Source organism: Maniola jurtina, chromosome 6, assembly GCF_905333055.1.
Source record: "Maniola jurtina chromosome 6, ilManJurt1.1, whole genome shotgun sequence".
NCBI lineage: Eukaryota > Metazoa > Arthropoda > Insecta > Lepidoptera > Nymphalidae > Maniola > Maniola jurtina.
The window spans coordinates 11,562,776-11,582,546 of NC_060034.1; positions in this window are offsets into that span (position 1 = coordinate 11,562,776).

Below are 19,771 nucleotides of genomic sequence, written 5' to 3' on the forward strand. Positions count from 1 at the left end.
AAATATATTTGAACTTAAATTTATTTTTCACAATTTCCTAATGATTAAGTCGAAGTAATATAATTATGTATTGATCGAGACATTTAATTCTTCATAATAAATACATATATATCTAATTTTCAATAACCTTAGAATTTAATAATTTGTTCTCGATCTTATTCGTAGCTTCTCGAAAGATACATTCTTAATAGTGAATTTTATATTGGTTTCTATTACAGACAGGGAAACATAGGTATATCGCTGGTTTCTATAATATTTTAGCAAAACTTATACCAACATTTCAGACTCTATCCTCTTTTTAAAACCCAGTTAGAAAGCCCCATAGATAACGCCATAAAGTTTTTACAAAACGGGCACAAAATTTCAAACTGTCCGGAACAAATCCGGGCATCGTTTGAAATATTTATGATATGTTGTGCAACCTTCATATCTCTGGCTTTCCACGCACTTCCACAACATTGAGCGGGACACGATAGAAAACTAATGGCGACGCGGAATGTACCAGTATAACTCACGCTTACACAATACATAATATACCCCTACGCAAGTTTAAAATAAGCTTGGTTAAGTGGGAGAGAAATAAGCTTTAAGGTAAAAGTTCCCTGTTTCAAAAAAGTCTCTATACTATACGAATATACTTATGGCAATTTTACTTAAATTTTCACAAATGGCATTATAGTTTGCGTTGATTATACAGTATACTTTACTAGAGGATGCCCGCGAGTTCGTCCGCGTGGATTTAGGTTTTTAAAGATCCATTGGGAACTGTTTGATTTTCGGGGATAAAAAGTTGCCATTGTCAATTACAGGGACGCAAGCTACCTCGGTACCAAACATACAAATCGCTAAATCGGATGGGTTTTTAGGAATCCCGTGGAACTCTTTGATTTTCCGGGATAAAAAGTAGCCTATGTCCGTCCCCGGGATATAAACTAACCCTGTACCAAATTTTGTCAGAATCAGTTAAACTGTTGGGCCGTGAAAAGATAGCAGACAGACAGACACATTTTCGCATTTATAATAATATGGATTTAAAAATTCTCATGAACTCAGGGAATACTTATGTAATTATTATATTTATGTAGTTAGATCAGATACATAAAGAGATACGAAAACAGAAGTGTAATCTATACATACATAGGTACATATATTATGATACATTTGGAACCTTTGTATTTTTGTAGCGGCATATCCCGTTTAAAATATGTCTCTAGGGGTTTTTGAAAGCATTGTATAACCTCGCCGTGTTGACCCGAATGGAATAAATAAAACATTCAGGCTTTTACAGCGTCAGGATTAAATACGCTGCTGTATAGTGCTGGTAAAATGGAAAAATATACCAAACACTACTTTCTACTAGCTGGATCGCTGGATCACTACTGCTGAATACGGGTTTTCTCTCAGAATGAAACGGGTTTGACCACAGTCCACCACGCTGGATAAGTGCGGATTGGTAGACTTTACACACCTTTGAAAACATCATGGAGAACTCGTAGGTATGCAGGTTTGCTCACGATGTTTTCCTTCACCGTTAAAGCAAGTGATATTTAATTGTTACTCCGAAAGTTAGAGCTGCGAGCGCAGGACCTAAGTATATTATCTACTATTTAAAGATTTGACTTTTTGACATTACATAATAATAATAATAGCTAATGTAGGACATTTATTTCATACCTAGCAATTAATAAGTAAGATTTTATGGCCGATTCACACCAATTGAGTGTGCAACACATACAGGTGACGCGTGCGTAGTGACGCGCGTGAACCCATAGACGTAACTGCACGCATTACGTCTACGTGAACGTTCACGCCATACTAGCGATATGCCATGTTTCATACAGTTCCATACATTACAACGCAATGGTACGCGCTACGTCTACGCTTACGCAATGCTTACGCAGCCTGTGTGAACGAGCTCTTAGTTGTATTTTCAGTTAGTATAATACCAAGTAACATTATAATAATTTTCCACCCAACCAATTCTTACACAAACGCTTTCCCAACCAATTCTTACACGAATGCTTTGTACAAATATTTACGTTTAATTACCAAGAATTGTTCAAAGTTCATAGCGCTGATCTTATAAAGTTAATTCAAGTTGATCCCAGGTGTTCAGCTTGGCTGTTTACTTATGGGGAGTGAACTGAGGGTCACTATACTCGAATTTGAAGGGTAGGTAACTGGAAAATGAAATGCATGGAGAATATTTATCTAAAAAATTGATTTCCAATTTCTTTCCCAATGCCAAAGGAATCTGTTATACTTAGGTACCTATTTTAATTTCAATTAGCGATCCGTCCGGCTAAGCACGGGTAAGGTAGTCAAGGTAGCCAAAGTAAATTTTCACCGTTTTTCAGATGTATTTTCAATTAAAAATTAATCGTGGTTATTGTGAATTAATTTCAAAAAATAGACTTGTAGCGTTGGGATCTAGGTTAGGATTTCCTAGATCCATGTATTTAAGATTTACACATTACGTTCAAGTATTTTGGACAATTCAAATACAAAGACATTCCGAACCAGTAGTAGATGCATTTGACGATTCAAAAGTACTTGCAAAAGTTTAATTTAATAAATAAAAAAGTATTTTCTATTTTTAGTAAGATGGAGCCTGATAATACAAAAATACAAATACAAAAATATTTATTTACTCTGACTTTGTTGTATTTTGACCGATGTTTTGACACTCGAATTCTATCAACTTTCTCGAGGTGTAAAATCTTAGACATAGTCATACTAACCCTACCGATTTATATAAAAAGAAGGTCTAAGAAACTACTCCATTCAATTCCATGTCCATGTTGGAAATTACGCTTGTCGAAGATTATCGCTGTCCGTGCCCTCCGGAAGCTGTACAATGTGGTTATTATCTGCCTGCAACGTCACTTCCGTTCTGTGCACCTCGGAAAATTCTGCTTCTGTTCCTGTTCCAAAATCCTCTACAGTTGCTGTTGCTTTTATTTAATACCATAGTTTCTGACATGTTTTGCTTGCAGTTTAGACTTGTCAAAATTAACAAGTTACAGAAGAGTTACTCATTTTTAATATTTTGAAGTAATTGGTTAAACACAAAATAATTGTTCACAAACGATGTATTAAAACGTTTTATTACATTCAAAGGGCGTTGAAAGGCATGCTGCCTGTATCCTATATAAATTCTAACAAAAGATAATTTCTCTCCTCTCCCTCTGGAAAATGAAGTCATAAATCAGAGGCACTCGCGTGACGTTCATCTTATTGGCGTTATTGTTGTTGTGACGTAATAAATGATTACAAGCGGGAATATAGCCTGTATTACGATAGAGATAGGCTTCATTTTCTTTTTTGCTCTTGCAGAGTAATTGTTGGTTCATGCTTTAGTACCTACTAACACTGATAACCAGGTCTTATTTATATTGTTCATTTCATTTGTGTTGAAGATTATTATTTTACAATTTTAAACTGATTTAATAAGAAAAATTATGAGAAAATTGTACTTAATCAAGGTATTTAAGTAAGTAGGTACCTACTTTTAAGTTAAACAATCAAAGACGTAATAAGCTAAGCGGATTCATATGGGAGTGAATTAGATATCTACGAAGCTATTTCTATCACCTAGCTCCATTCTGCCACTGAGTAAGGAACTGTGAACACTACTATAAGAAACTATTACTGTACTCTATCCATGGAGAGATGTGAGTACAGGGCCCACTCTGTTACTTAATCCCATATAAATGACAAAGACAAAAAGAGGGTGTTAACCATTTTGAGTGACCAGTCCATCACAGAAGAACCTACGTTTCCGAATTGAATTTCGATTGTTTTTTGAAAACATAGGTTCCAAGCCAATATATTGATTTTAAAAATAAATTCGTTATCGAGGAAATTCTTAGACATAATTGGTAGCGTCTCCTTCAGAACAGTTAATAGGCAAAATCGAGGAAAAGAGAAACATCGATAGAAGAAGAAAGATAAAGGTAAATATCCACCTAATAATATCAAGATTTCAAGTACGAAGTAACAGATAACCAAACATCTTAATGAATTTACCTATATCATGTCGCACATCTCATCAGTAAATCTTGCACGGCTGAATTATATAATAAGCACCCTCCACGATTTACATATCAAACTAACTCCTTTGGAATTATCCATGTTCATTCGCAGCTTACAAGAGAAGGAACCTGCACGTGATCCAGTTGAATTTAATGAAATGAAAGGAAATGAAATTCATTTATTTCATAAATATAGGGCATCATGTGCCACTTATAAATAAGTCAAGACTCTACCACCGGTTCGGAATGCAATTTCTACTGATAATAATAGATAGGTACCTACTTTAGAAAGTGTGTATAATATGAATTAATTAAATAGGTAAGTTAAAATCTAACTATAACTATAGGTATATACTCTAACTACCATATAAGTAACTATATTCATGCAAAAAATTTCGCCGTTCCCTTGTTCCGTTGCAGCGAAAATGAAGAACAAACCAACAGATATACACTTTCGCATTAATTATATAGGTATTGGTTAGTACCTAATACATATGATTATGTACTGTGTTTTGTTGCAATTAAACTTTATCTAAACTTAGTTACTACTACTTCCACCTCCTACTATATCGCTTTCTTATTACATCTACGTTACTATGTCTTTGTCACTACATATTAGATACAAAGTTTTTAACAGTGGTAGTTACTAATCAGAAATGATTTCGTTTTATATGAGGTACTCTTAAAATATTATGACATCTCTTTGTAGTAATCGGCAACAATGGGATCCTTTATTAGTTGCGAAAGTGGTCTACTAACATTACACTCGATATCCTTTTTAAAAGTAACATTATGAAAAGGAAAATTTTCTAAAGACTCTTAATATGAAGTTACCGGTCCATTATCAGCTATACCTATTATGCTATTGTTTCCTCGTTGAGAATACCTATTATAGCCTCTGTACTGTTGCTCATATTCTACAAAGTCACTTCCTTGTCATAGGTATATATTCTTATATTCTTCAAGTTAACATGGTGTGACATTTTCTTATATCTTCGTTGTTACCATTTTGTAACTTAAGAAAGATGTTTTAACGAATCAGGTGCAACACGCATCTTTTTAATGAAGAAAAGACGAGGTGCAGCTTCTTTTTCCTTTTTCCAAAATGGAGGAGGAGAGAGGAAACACGGAGGAGACCAAAAGAGCGCGCAGTTTTGAGACGGTCGCCGCTGTGCAAAAATATAAAGCTGAGTTTGTATTACCTATATCAAAAGTCCTTCTTAAAGTTAAAGTCTTATATTAATTGTTCTAACAAAAGGATCATGGTTTATCAGAATAATATTATAATACAGCTACAGTACAAGTACACTTCCGACCTGCAGTATAATATTATAATGGGGGATGTTGTCCACCCGTACCTGCCCAAGCGCTAATCAGTGGCATTAAGTTTGCTTCCCTCGTACTTCAGACGTTATCTATAGACATCGTCATAGGCATCGTCTGTGTTGTACAGAATTTATTGTTTGTATAGGGAACAGTACTTATACTTAAAAAGCTCTAATGTGAAGTGTCCTCTAGCAATAAAGGTGTAAAAAAAAATCTTACGTCAAAGTATAAAGTCAATTTTTTTTTTCTTCAAAATATCATTAGAAATCACGTCATGCATTGCCGGATACTTAGTATCGTGGCAACCCCCTTTTTTATACTTATACTTAACCAAATTAGACTTTACACTTTACGTAAGACTTTTCCCACCTATATTACCTGTTATCTCCCAAAGCCACCAAACTTCATAGTCGCTGATCGTTCCTCCCTGTATTGGCGGCAATACGCAGAGAAACTTTCAGCTTTTACGAAATAACGCAAGTTTAACACGCGCTGGCTCTCTCTCTATTAGAGGTCGTTGGGTAAACCAATAGAGTATCTGGCAAAGTACAATTGCTAGCATTTTAGTGCCGTTCTACATGCTACAGTAAATCAGGGAGCCACAGTTAGAGCTCGCTGTGCTACAAGCTTGACGTTTCCATTTTGCGGACGCGGCCGGAATTTAAAAGTGTCTAAGCAAGTAATTGTTCTGCCAGTTACCAGCTAAACCTCGTTTACTCAATTTGCTAGTAGATATAGTTAGAGTCAAATGTCTACCATGTTCTAAAAAAAGCTCTCTTGAACAAAAACTATAACTTCAAATATACCTTCAAATAGACCAAAAATAAAACCTGGTGGTAGGTAAACTACATGTACAGATAATATAAGTATGAATCCATTGCATGTAAATATGGTGCCGAGATATGAACAAGCTTCAATAGCAATGGTATAAAAAACCATCCATCTATGTCGTGATACGTAGAAGTTAAGATTTCAGCCTCCTATTCAGGAGGTCCGGGGTCCAGGCACGCATGTCTGAACTTTTTTGAGTTATGTGAGCTTTGAGAAATTAAATATCACTTGTTTTAAGGGTGAAGGAAATCATCCTAAGAAAACCTGCATGTCTGAGAGTTCTCCATAATATTCTCAAAGGTATGTATAGTCTACCAGTCGGCACTTGGCCAGCGATGTCCTATGACCTAAACCATTGTTATTCTGAGATTAGACCATTGCTACTGCTTGTTGCTTAGTAAGCTGGCGATGGGTTGAGTTTATGATTCTTCAATCAACATGTATGCGTCTAGAGCTCCATAAAAGCAGTAACCGTGTAGCAGTAAAGGTAAGTAAGTAATGTGATATCAATAATAATTTAGTCAAACTACAGTATAGGTAGGTAGGTAAACCCATTGAATGTGGCTCTACCCTTGCTACCCAAAAACAAAATAAGTTGTAAAGGGGTACAGTTGGTTCTATTAACGAAATGAACGAACAAATATTAACGCTCCCGTTTCAAAGCGAGGCCGATAAGCCTTTTAACACCACAAGCGCCAAATATACGAGCGCGAGTATGCATACAGATTACTACGATAGGTGTGCAACAAAATATTAGGTACTAGCTGATACCCGCGATTTCATCCATGTTGATTGAGACATTTTTGAAAATCTCGTGGGAACTCTTTGAGTTTCCGTTATTAAAAGCACCTATCTATGTCCGTCTCCAGGAGACAAAATACCTCTGCACCAAATTTCGTCAAAAGTAACACGGATGAGCCTTTAAAAATCTCGTGAATAATTAAATAGCCTATAATTATGTCCGACTCTGGGATGCACGTTATTTCTGTACAAAATTTTGTCAAAATCGGTTAAATGAGGGCTTTGAAAATCATTTGGATATTCGAAATGATTCGATTTGATGAATTTAATTTTTCGGGAATAAAGTACCTAACTTATGTCATTGTCGGTCTTTGACTTATTCATAGAAAAAAGCGCTTCGATCCATTGCTCTATTGTTCCATTGTTCCGTTATGGCGTGATTCAAGGGCAAACCAACAAACAAAAACATTCGCATTTATAATGTGTTTGTAGGTATTGATTATTTGCTTAACAACCATTGAAAAACACGATTAAAATTTCCCATTACGCTTATGCACTACATATCGACGCATGTGTATCTAATGAAACGTACCCCTTTGATGTACATACGACCAATGTTTGTCCACGCTAGTCTCAAAGCTGTATTTAATTGCTACCTCGTTATTTTCGGATTATTTACAGAAACCGTTTTGATCTGAAGGTTCCCTACGGACCGGCTTCAATTAAAACCATCAAACAATTTTTCCGCATGTGAAACAGTTATTTAATTGAGTCAAAACTTTTTGAAGTACGCAAATTGTTCTGCGCGTTCTGTTTTTTAAATATCTGAGCGTAATTTAAAGAAATTTAATGCTCTAATATGTATTTCATTCTGATAGGAGATCAGTGGTAAAGGGTTGGCGATTGTTAAAGTTAAAATTGATTGATGACGGTCATGATAATAGTGATGATGATTATAATGCTGAATCTGTATTTGTAAAACAAAAACTGATTACCGTAATTAACGAACAGCTCAAACCGCTAAAAAGTTGAGAATCCATACAAAACATGGATTGTTTTAGAACATAAGGGGAATTATTTTCAGAATTTCAATATGATTTGATAAAATTATTAATTGCAATCATGATGGCATGAAGTCACGTGTAAATGAAAAATGTGAAAGATAATGTCGAGTATACAAAACATAAGATAAAAATGGATTCCTAAAACGAAAACGAATCCTTTTGGTCAATTTTTGTATGTGGAACAAATTGACTTAAGATGAACAACATGTTACATTGTAACATCCGAGAACCTGAGAGAAGAACAAAGATAGATAGATTCATTATTGCCACAAAAACCATTACATACATTACGTAATCATTATGAGGAGAAAACTGTATAAATGCAGGTAAAAATCCGGAGTTATTTTTGAAATGCCTACGTTTGCCAAGCCAATAAATTAACTTCATAAATCATGTGAGATACCTCAGACTCGTGCTAGTATTTATATACGAATACATGAATTGGGGTAGTCCTATATGTAAAGCATACATGACGGGCGAATATGTCAACCCCGCCTGATATATGATAGGCTTCGCGGATAGCTGTTAACTTATGGAGTTCCTAGCAGTTTTAGTGGTGTGCAATATATTGACTAAAAAATAAGAATATCGATATCCGTAACTCCATCGCCAGCTTATTTACTTCATATTTTGCTTCCAAATAATATTATGATTTTCCCCGTGAAAAATCTCTCTAGATCTTAATGAAAATGAAAATGAACATAAGAATATTCCCTCGCAATATTCTAAGTAAGATCCTAACATTCCGGACTGTTAAAGTTCTCTCCAAATTATTGCGTGCCTAACTAAAAACATAATTGTAAAAGTTTCTTATCATAATTTTTAAATAGCTTGTTCCGCATCTTCCATTCCCTTTTCAAACATCCCGATAGAATTTCCCAAAATCAAGTCATAATAGGAGTCTACGTAAAGAATTAGATAGGTATTTACTTGAACCAGACTGTTTGAATTGTGCATTGGATCATCAATGAATTAGCATCTCGATTTATCTGCTTGTTATTTATCGATATCTGCTTGTATGGCCTGTGGTCTTGTAAGTTGGAGGTCCCGGGTACCGCTAAGCGATTTAGCGTTTGGCACGATGTCGTATAGAAACCGATACGGGTATGTGATATGGGTTTAATAAAACTGCCATACTCCTACCAAGTTAGCAGTTTAGACTGCAACATCACTTACCACCAGGTGAAAAAGTCTAATGAAATAAAACAAAAACATCAAGTCTGAATAATATTTTAATGTCGATATAAAGCCCCACACTAGATAACCACTTTACATTCAACGCCTCGCGCACGGCGGCAAAGGACTAATCTCTTGATATATCGACGCTCACCTTCCCTTATCTGAAGATCTACGAAAAAGTGCTCCTTTATTACGCTACTTGGATTACTGCACCCTACAAGCCTCAATAGCCTATAAAGCCTTCAGATCACCGCTACAATGAACCTCCCTTCATAGTGGCATGAGTGGAACTCTTGATTGCTCTTGCAATAATATTTCAATGTGGAACTTTTTATTCTTTCATATATACAATATTCTACCGAAGAACTTTTTTCTGTATGTTGCAATTAATATTGTTGTTGACCATGAAACTACGTTTAGGTTGAAATATACTTATTATTAGGTATATTAAAATAGAAGTAATGAAAGTAGAAGTAGTGTGGTTTTACTTCAGAATTCCTATATATTTTACGGACCTGTAGTACAAAACTACATTTTAAATTTTACTTGGTACCTAGTTTTTGTAAAAAATGTAAAAGTGTACCTACATGTGAATCTTTTTAAAAGTGTGTTTATCTTTCGTTATCTTTCCCCGTTTAACCGATTTTGACGAAATTTAGTAGATTTTGGACTATATCCGGACTTGCTTTGTATCCCAGGAAATCAAAGAATTGCAACAGAATTTTTAAAAACGCGTATAATTCCTACTAAATGATCCACGCGGACGAAGTCGCAGGCATCATCATGACCTTTTTAGATTACATTATATTCCACTTTCTACAGTAGGAGGTATACGTGTTAACCAACGTGGGATGTCACGCAGCCTCTATTGGATTTACATAACGAGAACGAGATTAGGGTGAAAAATGACATTTTATAATGTCCAGAATTAACTCGCACAAAACGAGACATAAATTTTTGTGCAACCATTCATTTTGTGGTACCTGCTTGAAAAAATTGTGATACTTAATCAAAAATTTATCATTATTAACATACCAGAAGTGAAATTGAATAAAAATATAAGAACAAACGAACTTACAAGGCTTGATACCCAACAAAATTAAGTTCGTAAAAAATTTCCCAACAGTTGTCACGTGGTTTCCGTTTCAAAATGGCGGCAAACACAAGTGCGATAACATCATACTATTTTTAAATGCTCTACTACATCTTTACCAAATTACAGGGTCTACTATGTAGTCATTTTTTAAACTCACAGTAAAAAGGTTTGAAAATTTGCATGGTCTAGGTGCCTAGTAACGAAGAGATAAAAGTTTACTGACACTGTATGCAAAAATTTATAGTAAAATATGCCTACACACAAGGAGGTAAGTATACACCACAAACAATGTAGGTGATTAGGTACCTATTCAAAATTAATACATAATATTATTGTAGCTATCTTTTTCAGAAGCTAACGCAACAACATACAACCAAAAACACATGCTCTATCATAGTAACACATTTACACAATTTACCTCTTAAACGGAACAACCTGTCTGCGTAGTTTTTCCTTTCTAATGTGTCTGCATCCCTTTATAATTTTGCAACCTTTGTCAGGGGATGAATTTTTATTGCACCTACCTGCAGTTGAAACTCCACGTCATGAGTTTTGTTTTATTTGACAATTTGGCTCCACCTCGCTAACAAATGATACAGGTTTCAATTTTCTATTAGTTAATTAAGAAAAGATATTTCAAGAATACCTAGAATAATATGTATAAACTGGTTCACTCATATTTAGTTTTAAATCTTTCCGAAATCCTATTGGCTCAGGTCTTATCACTAATTATCATGAAATTAGTGGAAACAATCATGCGAAATGGCGAAATGACACTATTGTTTTTCTTGTTATTAATTTTCGAATTCCAAGATAGTCACAAAAATTACTATCAGATAAGATCGTAGTCTAATACAAACAATTTTTATTTAAAGTGGTGATATTACGGCCTAAGATGAGTTGCGTTTACTTAGAAGATGCCTTGATAAAATGACACAATTTATAGAACTTTTATTTTGGTAAGCTCCTATAAATATGGTCTCTCTTTACAAAGTATAGTTTTTAGTACACGAAAAAAGTATACGAAAAATAATCATTATGATTACAATATGGAGTAAATGTACAACTGAAAATCAAAACAATGGGTGGTGTGGAAGGTGCACGAATCTCTAAGCCAATCGATGAGGGCCCGGGATGTTCCTTAAATTCTTAATACCTCACGTAACATTAGAGATTAGGGGGAGGGGAAACTGCACTTAACTTTTATAGAACCTCGAGTGTCGAGGCCACCGATCGATGATAATGGATTCATGGAGTTATCCTAGACGCATTGTTTACTAGCTTCAGTGCACTCTGAGGATAAGACATGACAACGTTGAAGTAGGAGATAGTAAAAACATGAGCTGAAACATCGCTGTATCTTACCGTGTTAACCCTATCCGTACCTACTAATAAAATAAAAGTGAAAGCATATCTGTCTGTTTGTCTAACTTTCTGTGTCTTTTCCATTTTATTGATTGATGAATGAATTGGTAGAGGAATAGGTTATATCCCAGAGACGGATAAAGGGTACTTTTTATAACCAAGGGATTTTTATAAAAACCTAAATAGCTAGTTTTATATTATATATACTTAACTATTAGCACTAATTAATGATATATTAATAGACAAGTTTTTTAATGAAATTTAAAAAAAACACGGTTGTGGCTCTATCAATGATACCAACACTTGCCCTGAACAATTGATGAGCTGAACCAAATTGGCAGTTCAAAACATCAAATTATTCAAACCAGCAAGAAAAAAAGACGGGGCATTTCAAGAACATAGAACTCTTTAATACCATTACTCATACGGTATTTCACCATTAATTATCTTGCATCCCGCACAGTATTTAATCCTGCTCAAGGGTTGCATCGTATGGGTAACTAAGCCGATTACAATATACTACGAACGCCCTAACAAAGAGCCACCGTCGACTTGTTAGCGACCAAGTTTGTCTTGTTAAAACTCACTCGCAGGACTTATGACATTTCAGACTGGCTAAAAAGCCTTTCAACTGTGCTTTGGGGGATTTTATCTGAATCTCTATGAATATGCAAAAGTTCTCCAGCTTCCTAATGGGACACTCGTTTCATATCTTCCTTATTATGCTTGTTTGTAATGGTCAAAGAAATATGCTATATACTTTTGTAACTTACACAAATGCATAAAGAAAAAGAAATACGACTGGATCGTAGAGAAGTTTTTCTTCGTCGCTAACAGGTCGCTTTTACCATTTCGATGATGAAATAAAAATGTAGATGTAACCCATACTAATATCACAAATGTGCAACAGTGTTTGTCTGTCTGCTAGCTTTTCGCGTCCCATCCGTTCAGCCGATTGTGACGACAGAGATGGTTTACATCACGCGGATGGGCATAGGTTACTTTTGGTCTCATAAAATCACAGGGTTTCTCTTCGGGATTTAAAAAAAAAAACCTAATTCCACATCGAAGTAGTCGTGGGCATCATACAGTATAAGTATTTTATAATAATGTGGTTGTCCTTAAAATATAAATGCATAAGAAAGTGTAAATAAATCATTAAAATCCATATCACAGCGCATTTTAGATATTATTTTCTATTTTTTTAAAGACTAATTCATGAAACTTAACAATATTAGACTACGCTAAGTAATAAGTTTGTTCTGTGAAAAGTTTGTTACAGAACTTCTGCATAGAATGACAAAGCAGGCTGACTTAAAGCTGTTTTAGCTATTTGAAGATAGGTACTGCATACATAATATAATACAAAGAAAGAACTTATTACTAAAGGAAAACAAGACCATTAAAGATTTACTCAATTGACACTTTAATTATTATTATTATTCCCGCTCGCCGCACCACTTTCGCCTGAGCTGATAGTAGGTGATAGGAAACCCACACTTTTGGAGTTCATTATTAGGTGGGAAACCAGTGTGTAACCAGATGCTAGCAAAAACGAAGACAGGTGATAAGTACTGATGATTACTGATGAGATACCATAAAAAAAACTACGATACATTTTTTTGAAGATTCTGTATTTTTTAAAAGTTCACAATACATTGCAAATAAAATATCTGGCTAACGCTAGAGGTCAACGACCGTTCCGTAAAATAGGCTACTCGAATTCAATGGCGCGTCGTAGATGGGGTATTGACCCGAGTTTTGCACGCTATACAATGCTGGTTTAAAAATACTAAATCACTAAAACTACAACATGAGGCAAATGGTTATTGGCATTGGATTTTATTAAGGTAGTATAAAGCTAAGTTTTTGCTGGTGTTCTGGTTACACCTGCATAATCTATCTACTTATTTGAAACGTTATAGGTATTGCAACTGAGTTTGTTGTTTGCTAGTTGCAAACCTGCCTGCTTACAGAGCTGCTCATTAATATTAGAGACGAACTCATAAGCGGATCGAAGCAGATTAATTAATGTACTCAGCTCGCTACATAGGTACCTATCTAAGAGCAAAGTTAAGCAACTTATTTTCCAGATAATAGGTAAGAAGGTGCATTTATGTATGTATGATAAATACCTTTTTTAATTATCCTACCTACTGTATGTGTCAGATCAACCCATCGTCGGCCCACTACTAAGAACAAGTATATCTACTCCTAGAATGAGAAAGGGTTGGGCTACAGAATTAGGAAAATGACACTTTTTATTAGGATTTCTGTGGGTTGGCCACAGTCCGCCACGCTGACCAAATGCGGATTGGCAGACCTCCCACACCTTTGAGAACATTATGCAAAACTCTCAACCACGCCGGTTTCCTTACGTAGGCAGCTAGAGTAGGTGTATCTCATGTCTAACTAATGAAAATAATTTGAAATAAGTAACTTTTCTAGTGCTTTGGAATCGTCATTTACTGATTATTTTATATACGGAATGCCTTTAATACTAAAAGCTATCATAAATGCTAAGGTGTGCCTGTCTGTCTATCTGTCAAACAGATAAATCGTTACATTCTCGACCATTCAACTGACTTTGATGTATGTAGTAACCTGGAGATGGGTATAAGATAGCTACTTTGGATCCCGGCAAATCAGTATTCCCACGGGATTTTTAAAATCCAAACGGACGAAGTTGCAGCATTGACTAGTTTACGGTAAAAAGTCGAATCTAGTACAAAACCATACAAAGATAATGAAATTATCTTCCGTATACTATCAATCATCATCGCGTGCCTTCTTCGAAACAAAGTTTGGCGATCATCATCCGAAAAGCTTCTCTATTAAAAGCCGCCTCTTTCAACTTCGGGTAACTAAGCCCTGTCCACCCCCTTATATCGTCCAACCATTTACGTCTTTGGCGACCTTGAGCTCTTTTGCCTGCAATTCTCCCTTCCAAAACTAATCTTGGGAATGAGAATTGTCCTCCTCTCTGTAAATGCCCAAAGAAAGCGAGCTTCCTTCGCATGATGGTGGACATGAGTTCTCTCTCTTTGTGGACCAATTCCAGTACCTTAGTGTTCGGTGTAAAACTGTTCCAGGTTATCTTGAGCATTTTCCTGTAGATCCACATTTCGAAAGCTTGTAGGCGGTTAGTTGCTTCCTTTTTGAGAACCCAAGTTTCACAACCATACAAGAGGGTGGACCAGACATAGCACTTTACAAGGCGGCATCTCAGCTCAAGCTGTATTTTGTTGCTGCAGAGGATTTTGGACATCTTGTGGAACATGGTTTTGGCTTGGCTAATACGGCACTTTATTTCTTGTAGGTGATCCAGATCCGAAGTGAAATACCTACCCAGGTACTTCATTTTCGGGACCACATCCACGCTCTGGCCCCTCAATTCCAGACGGAAGGGACTTTCAGGCCTCTTCGAAATCAACATTGCCTTCGTTTTACTGACATTAATTGATAAGCCCTTAGCTTCTCCCGCTCTTGATACTTCGGTAAGCAGCTGTTGCAGTCCGGTGGCAGAATTAGCAATCAGTACTGTATCGTCAGCATATCGGATGTTGTTTACGCATACTCCGTTTATATTAATTCCTTGTTGGATAGAACTTAGTAAATCTGTTAAGATCTCTTCAGAGTACAGATTGAAGAGTAATGGAGATAGTATACAGCCCTGTCGGACACCTCTGGTTATTGGCCGCCAGTCCGAGAGTTTACCCTCTATTTTCACTGCTGCTTCCTGGTTCCAATAGAGGTTTCCTATTAGTCGGAGATCTTTATCTTCCAAACCCTTCTTTCTGAGGACATCCATAAGAATTTGATGTTTGACCCGATCAAATGCCTTTTCATAATCTATGAAGCAGAGGTACACATTCTGTTGCATTTCGATGGCTCTCTCTGCTAAGACATTTAACGTGAATATGGCCTCCCGCGTTCCTACTCCCAATCTAAAGCCAAACTGTTGTTGACATATACTGTCTTGGCATTTCCCTATTATTCTATTATAAATTATTTTAAGGAAAACCTTTGTAGTATGGCTCATCAGACTAATTGTTCGATAGTCAGAGCATTTGGTCGCTCTAGGTTTTTTGGGGATAGTAACAAAAGTGGAACGAAGAAGATCTTTTGGGATATTTCCGGAGTCGTAAATCTTATTAAACAGTTGTAGCATACTATCAATATCTTTATGATATTATTATCTCTAACTCAAATACGCACGTTTTACAATCATAGCATGTAGAGCAAACGGAACATTCAAGTTGGTAGCCGTATAAACCCACTGAAATTTAAAAAGTAGTAAAGTGAGAAACCTGGCAATATCTCGAAACAAACACAAGTCGGTTATCTCTAAAGTCGCGCGGAGGAAGTTTGACAAAGCATTTATTGTTAGAAAAGAAGTCGCAGCGAATACTCCCCGAGCCGGCTTCTAACGATAACGAGTTCTAAAGTAGGTGGATCCTGACTGAAAAATACACTTATCGTTGGAATTGTTTTTAACCCCCAACCCAAAAAGAGGGGTGTTATAAGTTTGACGTGTGTGTCTGTGTATCTGTCTGTGATATAATATACTTATTTTAGATTCAGCATCTTTTTGAAGTGAAAACTTCTAAAGGCGCGGTGACAGATTTTGAGGTGAATAAAAACTTCAAGTTCGCGTCAGCGACATGCTAATGTTATCAGCTTTTAACCAAATTAATACAGTACACGCGTAGTAGTGTATTTAAATAATTACCAGTTCTCAGAAAGTTAGAAAGTGCTAAGAAACATACCTATAAGTAGCTAATTTAAACAATAGATAGCCTACTTATTTCATATTTGTAATACTTACCCATCTTTTTTTCTTGTATTGTACTTACTCGGTAAAGTCTTCGTCATCATTATCATCATCATTATCAACCGATACCTAAACGTCCACAGCTGGACAAAGGTCTCTTGTAGGGACTTCCACACGCTACGATCTTGCGCCACTTGAATCCAGCGCTGTCCAACGCTGTGCTTTCCTTCACGAGGTCACCATTCTAGCACCTTAGAACCCCAACGTTTATCGGTTTTCCTAACTATGTGTCCTGCCCATTGCCCTTCAGCTTCGCAACCCTTTGAACTATGTCGGTAATCGGCAACATCACTGATGGAGAATTTCTTCACGTATTCTAGTAGGTAATACGTCCAACGTATCTGTAACTGTATCTGCTGATTAATAGGCAAGGAGCCCGCACTGAATTTTGTTAGATAACGCACCGATGACTAAGTGCATCGCGTTATGTTAAACAGGGACCATTTCTTTGGAAACTAGTCGAGGGATAGCAAGTTAGATATATCCCGCTTCATATTTTAAAAGGGAACACTGTTTTATATTCTAGCTGCGAAGAGCGTACCCCATGTGGGTAGTTTAAGAATGCTTTGGTTTAAGAGCTTTGAATCTCAAAACTAACGGTTAATTCTAAAAAACTAAACTAAACAAGTTTTTAAAATAAATACTTAATCAAAGATGTGTGGTATATGTGTACTTTCTATAGGATACACTTGTACATGACGTGATAGGTCTACAAGATTATTCTGATCCATCTACATCCTATGCCCATCTAGACCATCTTCAAACCCTAACTTAATTATAACTGCACTTAATATCCTAATTCAAGTATCCAAGATCGTCCATGTTTCAGGGGCAATCTGAACAAACCCGATTATAGATAACTTGCCCTGGCTTCTCTCGGATGGTCTAAAGTCACCTGAAGCATATCTATAGATATGACTAATAGCTACTTATACGTACCCAGATGAAGGTACAGAAAACCACGACTTCAGGAATTAGATGTTTGAAAAATTCTGTTGAAACCCTTTCGTTTTACTTCTAAGACTTTACTTCTAGCATACCTAACCGTGGCCGATTCCAAGGTACAGGATTTTTCTGAGAACTTATCGACTAAGCCATGTAACCCGTCAGACAAACACAATAATTATCGCATTTGTAATAAAAGTTAGTAGCTATAATATTATTATGTATAGGTATAGATGGAAGAAGCTTGTCCTAAAGACATATAAATAAAATCTAGAGATTCTATAGCAGAAACTTTAACTAAAACACGACCACTACTTAGTGAAATTAGCGTTTATTAAAACAGACTGAAGTGGTGGGCTGGGTAGGGAGATGTGGTGGGCTGGGCTTTTTTACACTTACAAAGTAGGTATGTATTCTACACCTGATACCTATTACTCATTTAGAAATTCCTAGTATGTCAATTATTATAAAATACATACAATATAGTTTGTACTCAGCTTTGTCTTATAATACCTAAGTGTTCTTCTCTCCAACCCAGTCAATACAATTATCAAGTTTACGCAGCGGTCGCCTAAGCCAAACTTAAACTTGCTCTGGTTAGCTGCATTTGGAGAGTTGATAATTTCTAGAGCAACAATCGAATCGTTAAAACGACTCATCTTGACTGGTGTGAGTCGCGCTTTTTGTTATTTAGTTAACTTGTGCTTGACCTGCTTTTACTTATGCTTACTATCTTGATTATATGACTCAATACTTATGATAATGTTACAAGAATAAACGAGAGAGAGTTTCCTAAATATTTTTATTGCCAAACGTCATGCCTTCCGCTACGAACGTCACCTTTCCGAGCATTTCCTCCAAGAACAAAGGCCGGGCTTATTTAGTTACGTGTCCGAGAGAAATACCATAAGAGAGAAAGAGAGGGATAAGAGATTAAGCGATAGACAGAGAGCAGTTTATTGAATTTTAAGCCACAACGCTGTGCAAACTGAATTGCTTTTTGCGTGACAAGAATCACTATTTAAACGTTTTTGCGGAGTGAGCCTTCTGTATTTGTGAGGTACTATTGAGTATTCCGTGGTTAAATGATAGGTAAGCTTAGGTACTGCTTTGTAATCTTTATGGGGTGCGCTTTTTTGACGTCTAATATTTACTGCTCGATGGTCAAACTCATTGGCAGTGAATATCCTAATTGACATATCGGGCAGTGGACCGAGCCCTAGCAGCGGATACTCGACGACAGACCATCGAATAGCGTACTAGGGGTAAAATATCAACGCGCATATACGAACTGTGTGTGGATTTAAAGGGATTATCAGCACGCAGACTAGAATTTGGTATTTTGTATCAGAAATCAGAATAAAACGGTTTTTTAATAAATAAGACTAGTCAAGTGCAAGTAAGATTGGTGCAAAAACCGTTATGTAACATCGTACAAGATACTTTTAGAAACAAAAATTGTACAGGGACCATTTTGAAAATCGCCATCTTGGTTCTGTTATATTTTCCCCCGTTGCACATTGACTTTATGTGCACAGTGCACGCGAAGCAGTAAACAGATATAATTTCTACAATTTCAAAATATGTAGTAGAAAAGACAAGAAGTGACAAGCTCCTTATGAAAAGCTTTAGTGTGTTCGCAGAAAATAATTAACTTCTTACACATCAATTAATGTTAGTCGCAATATTTAATTACTAATAAAATGATATTTAGGTACTTTGTTTTCATATTTGATTTTTGATGTGATAAAAATATTGCTTCATGATAATATTTTGACAGCCGATTTGTACACGATATTTTCGTACTCTATTTTTATTGCCGGTTTCACATTATCGGTGTTTAACATGTTACTAAATTTAAACATCCTCAATTATTTGTACCGATGAATACAACAATAATTTATCAAATATTTAAACTTTAATTTGGATCGAAATGTTTTAACTAATTATAATTTTTTCGAGAGATTGACAAGTTTTTACAGTTACTTTTACAAAGTAACTAGAATTTCAAATAGTTAAGTAATTATAGTAATTTTTTTGGAACAATGAATCACATCAATTTTTACAGTAATGTCCTTGCTACTTGTCCTGTCCTGTCACATTTTATTATAATACTATAGGATGCCCGCAGCTTCGCCCGCGTGGATTTTACTTATAATATTTAATCCCACAGAAACTCTTTGATTTTCCGGGATAAAAAGTAATATGTCATCCCAAGTCTGTACCAAATTTGATTAAAGTCGGTTCAGTGGTTGGGTCGTGAAAACGTAGCAGACAGACAGACAGACACGCTTTCGCATTTATAATTTTGGTATGGATATAGAAAATATGTCGATTCAGATACTTCATTACAAGG